Here is a 10,878-nt window from a genome sequence, read left to right as displayed (position 1 = left end):
AGTTAGGATAAATACGTGTTAATTAAAATCTAAAAAGACCATTGAGTTATAAGATATTCATAGTTTTAATATACTTTTTATAGCATTTTGACACTTTATTAATTTAGGCTTAAGAGTTATAGAAAATATGCAGAATGGCAAAATAATGGGCTTTTTGACTTTTAAAATTTAAGTGTATTTAAGTAGTACATATATCTAAGTAGTACATAGCTCTTCCATAACTTCGTGTATGCATTTTTGTAAAGTATAATGTGAAATCCCAAAGAATTATAAAATTGGCTCCATCTAGTGTATGAAAGTATTATACAGCTAAGGGAAAAAATGTGTACTGGGAATCTTTTTTGGTACTTCATTAGGAAATTAGAAAAACAAATCAAAACTGGACTATAAATCTGTGCTCCAGGAGACTTTGGAGTAGCCAATAACGGGGGCAGAAGTGACCTTCACAGCATGATGGGAGACGTCTTTATATACTGAAACATCAAAATCAAGCCTGCATGACATTTTGTTCTAACAGCCTGGCCTTTTTGTCTTGGATAAGGGCCTTGTTTATGGTCACTATCAACAAATGCGGTTTGTCACTTCCATGTGATATTCTCACTTCTACTTGGCCGACTCCCCACTTTTCCTGTATGGAATCATATCTGACAGTCATGTTCACAGCCCACTTATTATGATTTCAGAATCCTGCATAGTTTTCTTTATCATACGGAAATTCCTTGTAGCTGTTACACAGCTTCTCACTACAATAGAGCAGGCCAGTATTTCTGGACCAGGTTTACTCTTGTTTCCATGGAAGGATCCTGCCCATTCCTGGTTTCCCTCAGTCAGTGTTTCCCAAATGTTGGCCATTCTCATGTAAACTTCACTACCGTTGTCGTCCCATATGCACAGAAGCTTAAAAAAAAATCAATTGTATTTTTTTAATTTAATATTTTAATTTCTATTCACTGATTTTATTTCATATTTCAATTGGATACAAAGAAGAGATTTCACTTTTCAAACATGTATCATTGCATTATGATTTACGTGTATATGTGTGTAAAATTTGGAAACCCTGGTGGCATAGTGGTTAAGTGCTACGGCTGCTAACCAAAAGGTCGGCAGTTCTAGTCCGCCAGGAGCTCCTTGGAAACTCTGTGGGGCAGTTCTTCTCTGTCCTATAGGGTCGCTATGAGTTGGAATTGACTCGATGGCAGTGGGTTTGGTTTTTCTTTTTTTTTGATATATACAATGTATATGGTGGTGGTTGTTAGTTGCCATAAACAGTTGTATTTTAAAGGAAATGTTATCATAAATGCAAGCCACAAATGGAAATAACTGTAAAATAAATATAATGAAATTGGAAGACAGTTGTTAGATCCTTACTAGGTGTGTTGTCAGAAGGAGTCTGAGCCTGAAGTCTGAGCTTTTTTGTTACAAAAGGCAAGTGTTGAGAGATTGAAGACATACCAGCACCAGACAGAGCCGTTCCCTGGGATGAAAGAAATTTCAAAGGTCCTTTCTCACTGTGTGATTCCATGGTTATTTAATGTGGAGCCTGTGTGTCTCCATTTTACATCATTTTGTATCTGACACTTTGGGAAACTTTGCTCTAGATTTACCACGCTTTTCAAACAAAGCTCAGCATTCTCCCCCAGATTTTGGAAAGACTTTGTTTCCCCAAGAAAACCTTTTAAAAAAAAAAATTTAATTGAAAATATACACAGCAGAACTTATACCAATTCAACAATCCCTGCATGTACAATTCAGTGACGTTGATTACATTCTTCAAGTTGTGCAGCCGTCCTCAGCCTCCTTTTCTGAGTTATTCCTCCACCCGTTAATATTAACTCGCTGCCTTCTACGCGTCCTGTTCAACCTTTTGAGTTGTCATTGTCAATTTGATCTCATATAAATAGTTCCAAAGAAAACTTTTTTGAGTAATTCTTTAGCTCTTCTGAGCGCATTCTTACTGCCACTTCCACTAACAAGTATAAATTGTGCTTATGTGCTGGGTTATGTATGTTTTTCTTTTGTTGTAATTTCACATTTTCATACTGTCTTTTCCAGCCAGATTGTTATTTGAAGACAAACACTGTGCCTTTCTTCTCAATGTTCCTTTCTAGTGAATGCCATTAATTGAACTCATGCTGGATATAAATATCCAGGGAATCCTGCTTCATTCCGTAGTTTGTTATTTCAAGGCAGTCAGAAGTGGCCAGAAAAAGCATCAGGGTCAATTAATTAATCATTTAACCCATTGACAAACAGTTATTGAGCGCCTGCTCTGGGCTGGGAATCGTGCATGGTTCAGGGATGAAGTGGTGAACTCAGCAGTCATGGTTCATGCTTCCATGGAATTTAGAGCCTAGAGTGGGGTGTAGGGGACAGACAACGAAAGGGGCAACTCCAGTGCAAGGTTCTAATTTTAGAATTAGTTTGCTTTTCTGATCGTTGGTTAACTTACATAAACTTGGAACAGAGAATCCAAGTCAGAAGAGTGTGGCTTTGGTGTTTCAAACTCCAAATCTTCTGGTCATTAACTTCTTGACTTTAGGCAGGTTACTCACTTCACTCCTTGGCCCTTAATTTTTTTTTTTTTTTAATTTAAGTAATAATAATAACATAATAACCAGTTGCCATCAAATCAGTTGGCTCATGGAGACCCCATGTATTTCATAGTAGAACTGTGCTCCAAAGGATTTTTAATGGCTGCGGTCTTTTGGAAGTAGATCATCAGGACTTTTTTCCGAGGTGGCTCTGGGTGGATTTGAACCCAAACCTTTAGGTTAGTAGCCTAGCACTTAACCATTTGGGCCACCCAGGGACTCAGTTTTTTGTTTGTTTGTTTAAATAAAGAGAGTAAACATGAGGTGTGTTATCCGTATATAAGGTACAGTATCAGGTTGAGTAGGATGAAAAATTCTCTGTGTTCTCTGCTCCTCTTTTTATAATTAGGCAAAGGCATGATTTCATTATTTAAAAAAAAATTTCTAATTTCCTACCTAGCACACTAGAAAATGAAAATGCATTGATCCGTGACCCGTTATTAGAAACCAAACATCCTTGTTAATGGAAATGTCATTGTGGATGGTGCTTAAAGATTGTAAATCTATACAGTTTCCAAATTATCTGTTTAATAAATGGTTTTGAGAATTAAGAGTAATTCCAAAAAACTTTCTTTCTTAAAAGTCTGAGGTCCTTGATATATCACTGATTATCTCAAGTCTATGGAATAGTGCCTGGAATGTAGTAGGTGTTCAATAAATTTTTGTTCAGTGAATGAATGAATTTTTTTTTTAATTTTTATTGTGCTTTAAGTGAAAGTTTACAAATCAAGTCAGTCTGTCATACAAAAACTTATCTACACCTTGCTACATATTCCCAATTGCTCTCCGCCTAGTGAGGCAGCCCGCTCTCTTCCTCCACTCTCTCTTTTTGTGTCTATCTCGCCAGCTTCTAACCCCCTCCACCCTCTCATCTCCCCTCCAGGGAGGAGATGCCAACATAGTCTCAAGTTTCCACCTGATCCAAGAAGCTCACTCCTCACCAGCATCCCTCTCCAACCCATTGTCCAGTCCAATCCCTGTCTGAAGAGTTGCCTTTGGGAGTGGTTCTTGTCCTAGGCCAACAGAAGGTCTGGGGGCCATGACCACCGGGGTCCTTCTAGTCTCAGTCAGACCAGTAAGTCTGGTCTTTTTATGAGAATTTGGGGTCTGCATCCCACTGCTCTCCTGCTCCCTCAGGGGTTCTCTGTTGTGTTCCCTGTCAGGGCAGTCATCAGTTGTAGCCAGGCACCATCTAGTTCTTCTGGTCTCAGGCTGATGTAGTCTTTGGTTCACGTGGCCCTTTCTGTCTCTTAGGCTCGTAATCGCCTTGTGTCCTTGGTGTCCTTCATTCTCCTTTGCTCCAGATGGTTTGAGACCAATTGATGCATCTTAGATGGCTGCTTGCTGGCGTTTAAGACCCCAGACGCCTCTCTCCAAGGTGGGATGCAGAATGTTTTCTTAATAGGTTTTATTATGCCAATTGACTTAGATGTCCCCTGAAATCATGGTCCCCAAACCCCCACCCCTGTTACGCTGGCCTTCAAAGCATTCAGTTTATTCCGGAAACTTCTCTGTTTTTGGTTTAGTCCAGCTGTACTGACCTCACCTGTATTGTATGTTGTCTTTCTCCTCACCTAAAGTAGTTCTTATCAACTATCTAATTAGTGAATACCCCTCTCCCACCCTTCCTCACTCCCGCCTCTCATAACCATCAAAGAATATTTTCTTCTCTGTTTAAATTGTTTCTTGAGTCCTTATAATAGTGGTCTTATACAATATTTGTCCTTTTGTAACTGACTAATTTCACTCAGCATAATGCCTTCCAGATTCCTCCATGTTATGAAGTGTTTCACAGATTCTTCACTGTTCTTTATCAATGCATAGTGAATGAATTAATTTTAATAAAAATATTTTGATTCTACCTTTTATTCATGAATTTGAATACATCTCTTAAAAAAGAATCAATATTGTTTGATATTAGAAGCCAGATAAGCTTGAATAAAACCCATTGCTGTCGAGTTGATTGCAATTCACAGTGACCCTATAAGACAGAGTAGAGCTGCCCCATGGGGTTTCCAGGGGCAGATGGTGGAGTCAAACTGCTGACATTTTAGTTAGCAGCTGAGGTCTTAACCATTGCGCCACCAGGACCCTTAGGTTAAGTAAAAACCAAAAAACCAAACCCTTTGCCATGGAGTCAATTCTGACTCATAGTGACCCTATAGGACAGAATAGAATTGCCCCATAGGGTTTCTAAGGTACAGTTGGTGGATGTGAACTGCTGACCTTTGGGTTTGCAGCTGTACATAGCTCTTAACCACTGTGCCACCAGGGCTCCAAGCTTGAATAGGAGTACTTATTATTCTCTGTATTTCCATCACTACTCTTTTGACAGGTAATTAATACGTTGCTGTTATTGTTAGATGTTGGCCCCAACTCATAGCGACCCCGTGCACAGCAGAACGAAACACTGCCTGGTGCTGCACCATCCTCACAATTGTTGTTATGCTCGAGCCCATTGTTGCAGCCACTGGGTCTATCCAGCTTGTTGAGGGCCTTCCTCTTTTTTGCTGACCCTTTACTTTACCAAGCATGATGTCCTTCTCCACGTTACATTTGGTAAATGTTAAAGGGAAAATTTAATAACTTTGCTTAGGTACTAATTTTTTTTTTTTTTTTTAAGGACACATTTACTTTTTTAGGCAAGGATTTAATTTTTCCTTTATGTGTCACTTCTTGGGAGTATCGCTTGAATTTACATAGACTGTTAATTTAAAATATTGGTTATTTTAAAATTTTACTATCAACATAAATATACACTTTGATTATAGGCAAGACTCCCTAGAGTGTAAATTAGATAGAGAACGCTAATGTGTATCGAGTTTATCATGATTGATTGGATTTAATCAACAGACAGGAAGGATTTTTGTCGCAGATATTTTTTTTCTCATTTTAAATTCTTTTCGCTCAGCATAACTGCAACAGGATGTCATTAGTAGAAGAGTGTTTGAGATGCTTCAGAATTTTATTATTTGAAATTTATTTTACTATGTGAAATGTGATTATTTATACAAACTTAATATAAGGTGATCTATTGAGCACAAAGAGATTTGATTCGTTACAGTTTTGCTTATTTAAATACATGATTTCCTACTTGGCTTCTGGGTATGTTTATATAATAAAAATATAAATTAAAACCTAACTGATAAAGTGAGAGCAGAAGTCTTTCTTGGACTAGAATTTTGTTACTAGCTAATGATTGAAAAGGCATAGTTAATTGTCCTCTCTCAGAAGAAGTTACATATAACCACTTAACATCTTAAAACCGTTGCCATTGAATCGATCGCAACTCATAGTGACCCTACAGAACGGAATAGAACTGCTTCATAGGGTTTCCAAGGTTGTAAATCTTTATGGGAGCAAATCGCCAGGTCTTTCTCCTGCAGAGTGGCTGGTGGGTTCAAACCACTGACCTTTCGGTTACCAGCTAAGTGCTTAAGCCACTGTGCTACCAGGGCTCCTGTATTTAACATTTTAGTTTTTAGTTATTCATTATATAACAATACGTTATGTCACAAATTTGTCAAGACCTTTCCTGAACTTACGTGTATTTAGAATCTATACAGCCTTTTCAAATATCATTCTCAAAAGCATCTTTACCCCTGCCTCCAAATAACAGCTTTTACTTGTTCTAGACGTTGAAGTCTTTCCAGGCTCTAACAGCTGACTTTTTATTACATACAGTGTTCTGAAGTAGGGCCCATATTCCCTTTATTACACACAGTATTCTGAAGCTGGGCACTTGTTCCTTGTGTAACGCTGATTGAGTTTTTTGAGTACATTTTTACGTACTGTGCTAAGTACTTTTTATACCTTACCTCATTTAATCCTCGCATGAATCTATGAAACACGTAGTATTAATATCCCCATTTTACAGATGAAGGTCTTAGGACTCAGAAAAGTGAAATAACTTGGGCAAGATGAAGCCCAGATTATAAACAGAGTGGTGTGGGCTTGTGTGTGTGTGTACATTTAGCCACCCCGGTATGCTATCTCCATCTCAGAAACCAGTGCTAAGCTTAGATCCGTAGGACAGGCGCATCGGTTATTCATGCGTTTATAAATTAGTGGATCTTGCAAAGGTTTGCAGCCCATGGGTTGAAACCACTGGCATGCATCTCTACCACATCTTATGCAGACTGAAATTATCACACTTCAGTATGTTGACTTCCATACAACCTTCAACAATAGCAACATTGTCTGAAGAAACACTCTATCTCAACCCTCAGCTCAGTTATTGGAATACAAATATTTAATTTAAATGAACAGACTAGAAAAACTTGCTGACATTGTATCCCTTTCGTCTTTACCTTGTTCTCTTTTTCAAACCCTGGCTCGTAACATAAAGGATTTACGTGGTTCTGTGAACCCCTGGAGGAGTCCGTGCGTGGCGCAAATGATTAATGCACTTTGCTGCTAACTGAAAGGTTGGGTGGTTCGAGTCCACCTAGAGGCTTCTCGGAAAAAAAGGCTGGCGATTTACTTTAAAAAAATCAGCCATTTGAAAACCCTCAGAGCACAATTCTACTCTGACACACTAGGGGTTGCCATGGGTTGGAATAGAATTGATGGCGACTTTTTTTGGTGGATCCCTGATTCTCTGATATCTCATTCTGAGATCGAAGCGGTGGAAGGGTAGATTCACCTTCCTTAGCAGCCAGGACCTCAGTGCAGTTGGTCTGTGGAGGCCACTTCTAATAGTTGAATACTTTGTTGCTTTAAACGATTTTAACCTCCCGATCCCTGCTTAGACAGAGAAAGAAAGCCATATGTCGATGTTTTTGTTGTTGTTGTTAGGTGCCGTCGAGCTGGTTCCACTCATATCGATCCCACGTACAACAGAATGAAACACTGTCCGGGTCTGCGCCATCCTCACGACCATTACTATGCTTGAGCCCATTGATGCAGCTACTGTGTCAGTCCATCTCATTGAGGGTCTTCCTCTTTTTCACTGACCCTCTACTTTACAAAGCATCGTGCCCTTCTCCAGGGACTGGTCCTTCTTGATAACGTGTCCAAAGTATGTGAGACAAAGTCTCGCTGTGTTTGCTTCTTATGAACATTCTGGCTGTACTTCTTCCAAAACAGATTTGTTCATCTCCATGGTATATTCGATATCTTCCACCAACAGCGAAGGTGTTAACTCTTCTATGGTCTTCCTTACTCATTGTCCACCTTTCACATACGTATGAAGCGATTGAAAACACCACGGCTTGGGTCAGGTTCACCTTAGTCCTCAAAGTGAAACCTTTGCTTTTTAACACTTTAAAGAGCCCTTTTGCCATAGATTTGCACAGTGCAATGCATTGTTTGATTTCTTGACTGCTGCTCCTGTGGTCGCTGATTGTGGATTCAAATAAAATGAAATTCTCAACAACATCAATATTTTCTCTCTTTATCACGATGTTGTTTATTGGTTCAGTTGTGAAGATTTTTGTTTTCTTTATGTTAAGGTGTAATCCTTACTGAAGGCTGTGATCTTTGCTCTTCATCAGTAAGTGCTTCAAGTCCTCTTTTAGCAAACAGGGTTGTGTCATCTGCAGCCAATGTGTTAGATGATGATAATGGTGGTGGTGGACTGTACTTCTTCAATCCTCAACACCATTAAGACAGAGACATTCTGCATTCATATTTGCTTTTCAGTCTTTCATTGATTTATTTTTAATTTTATTATGTTTTAGGTGATGGTTTACAGCACACATTAGTTTTTCATTTAAAAGTTTTATGCACAAATTGTTTTGTGGCATAAGTTGCAATCTTTGTAATGTGTCAGCACTATTGTCCTTTCCCTTTCTACCCTGGGTTCTCAGTGTCCATTCATTCAGTTTTCCTGTCCCTTCCTGCTTTTTTGTCTTTGTTTTTGGGCAGATGGGGCCCGTTTGGTCTCCTGTACTTGATTGAACTAACAAGCGCGGTCCTCAATCTGTGTTTTGTTTGTTTTATATATAGGCCTGTCTTTTTTTTTTTTTAGTCTTTGATTGCATGGTGGACTTTGGGAGTGGCTTCAGTTCTGAGTTAGCAGGGTATTGGGGGCCGTTGTCTTGGAGGTTCCTTTAGTAACCATCAGACCAGTAAGTCTGGTCTTTTTTTGTGCATATGAATTTTGTTCTATTTTTCTCTCTATTATGATCCCCGTCAGAGCAGCTGGTGGTGGTAGCTGGGCACCATCTAGTTCTTCTGGGCTCAGATTGGTGGAGGCTGTGGTTCATGTGGTCCATTAGCTCTTTGGACTGATATTTTTCTTGTGTCTTTGGTTTTCTTCGTTCTCTTTTGCTCCCTGATGGAACCAACAGATGTATTGTAGATGGCCGCTTGCAAGCTCTTAGGACCTCAGACTCTACTCACCAAAGTAGGATGTAGAACTTTTTCTTTATGAACTATTTTATACCATTTGACCTAGATATCCCCTGAGACCATGGTCCTCAGCCCCAATAACTGAGTCCCTCATGGTGTTTGGATGTGTTTAGGAAGCTTCTATGACTTTGCCTTGGTCAAGTTGTGCTGACTTCCCCTATACCCTATGTTGTCTTTCCCTTCACCAAAGTTAATGCTTGCCTGCCCCTCCCTCCCTGTTCCTCCTCTCACTCCTAACCATCAAAGATTGTTGTTTTCTTTGTGCAAAATGTTTCTTGGGTTTTTACAATAGTGGTGTCATACAAAGGAGCCCTGGTTGCACAGTGGTTAAAGCAATTGAATGCTAACTGAAAGGTTAGTTTGAAACCACCAGTGGCTCTGCGGGAGAAAGATGTGGCTATCTGCTTCGGTAGAGATCTATAGCCTTGGAAACCTTGTGGGGTCATTATGAGTCGAAACTGACTCGATGGCAGTGGGTTTGGTTTTGGGTGGGTCTCCTATAATATTTGTCCTTTATTGTGATTGACTTATTTCACTCAGCAAAACGCCCTCCAGATTCATATGTGTTGTGAGATGTTTCTCAGATTCGTCACTGTTCTTAGTGGTTGCATAGTATTCCGTTGTGTGTGTGTGTACCATAATTTGTTTATCCATTCCTCTGTTAGTGGGCACCTAGGTTGTTTCCATCTTTTTGCTGTTGTGAATAGTGCCGCAATGAACATGGGCGTGCATATGTCTATTCATGTGACAGCTGTTATTTCTCTAGGATATATTCCTGGGAGTGAGATCCCTGGATCATATGGTATTTCTATTTCTAGCATTTTAAGGAGGTGTCATATCATTTTCCATAGTGGTTATACCATTTTACATTCCCACCAGCAGTGCATAAGAGTTCCAATCTCCCTGCAACCTCTCCAACATTTGTTATTTTCTGTTTTTTTTTTTTTTTTGGTTAGTGCCAGTAATGTCGGGGTGAGATGGTATCTTGTAGTTTTGATTTGCATTTCTCTAATGGCCAATAATCTCGAGCATTTCGTCATGTGTCTTTTTAGCTGCCTGAGTGTCTTCTTTGGTGAAGTGTCTGTTCATATCTTTTGTCCATTTTTAAACTGAGTTGTTTAGGTGTTGAAGTATTCTATAAATTTTAGAGGTTAGAGTCTTGTCGGATATGTCATACCCAGATTTTTTTTCCCCAGAGTATAGGTTCTCTTTTTACTCTTTTGGTATTTTGGTGAGCATAAGCGTTTGATTTTTAGGAGCTTCCAGTTATCTAGTTTATCTTCTGGTGTTTGTACATTGTTATTTGTGACTCGTATTTATGCCATTTTTTCTTCTATGATGTTTATCGTTTTAGGTTTTACACGTAGATCTTTGATCCATTTGAAGTTAGTTTTTGTGTGTGGTGTGAGGTATGGGTCCTGTTTTTTTTTTTTTTTAATTAGTTAAAATTTTATAGTTAAAGAAAATTTCAAGTTTTTCTTTATAAATGAATTAGGGGTTAATTACGAAATGGAAAGGCAAATAGCACAATTTTAAAGTTATAAAATGGAGTATTTTATTTGTTGTGAAGTCATATTGTAAGTAACTTTGGCTTCCCACACTGGCGACAGCCTTATCTTTTCCTGTTTACCCAGATAAGGAAAGTAAATTGCATTTTTACTAAATTTCTCATTTGAAGAGATTATCAGAGTGGTGTAATCTCATCAGTGTTTCCCTCTGGCCGACTTGATGTTGTCTCACCTACTTGGTTTATATTGTAGATTGTGGTCTGCTTCTTGCAAATACCGTGTTGTCATTTACAGATAACAGAGAAATAGCACCTCTGAATTGCCTTTAATGCAGGAACAAGTATTTCTTTTGAAGTGAATCCCAAGAATATCAAAGAGCTCAAGGTAGGGAATTAATCTGTTGTACTGATTACCGTAGTAAACAA

At 38.8% G+C, this 10,878-nt stretch overlaps 1 protein-coding gene across 2 annotated transcripts in view; it reads left to right on the top strand.

The window, feature by feature from the left end:
* Positions 1-10,878, top strand: part of MITF (melanocyte inducing transcription factor) — a 281,453-nt gene that overhangs the window by 128,312 nt on the left and 142,263 nt on the right. The gene's annotated exons all lie outside the window — the stretch shown is intronic.

The sequence above is a fragment of the Loxodonta africana genome, chromosome 22, assembly GCF_030014295.1.
Source record: "Loxodonta africana isolate mLoxAfr1 chromosome 22, mLoxAfr1.hap2, whole genome shotgun sequence".
NCBI lineage: Eukaryota > Metazoa > Chordata > Mammalia > Proboscidea > Elephantidae > Loxodonta > Loxodonta africana.
Note: the sequence above shows the minus strand (reverse complement) of the source record. Positions and strands in the feature narration are given on the sequence as shown.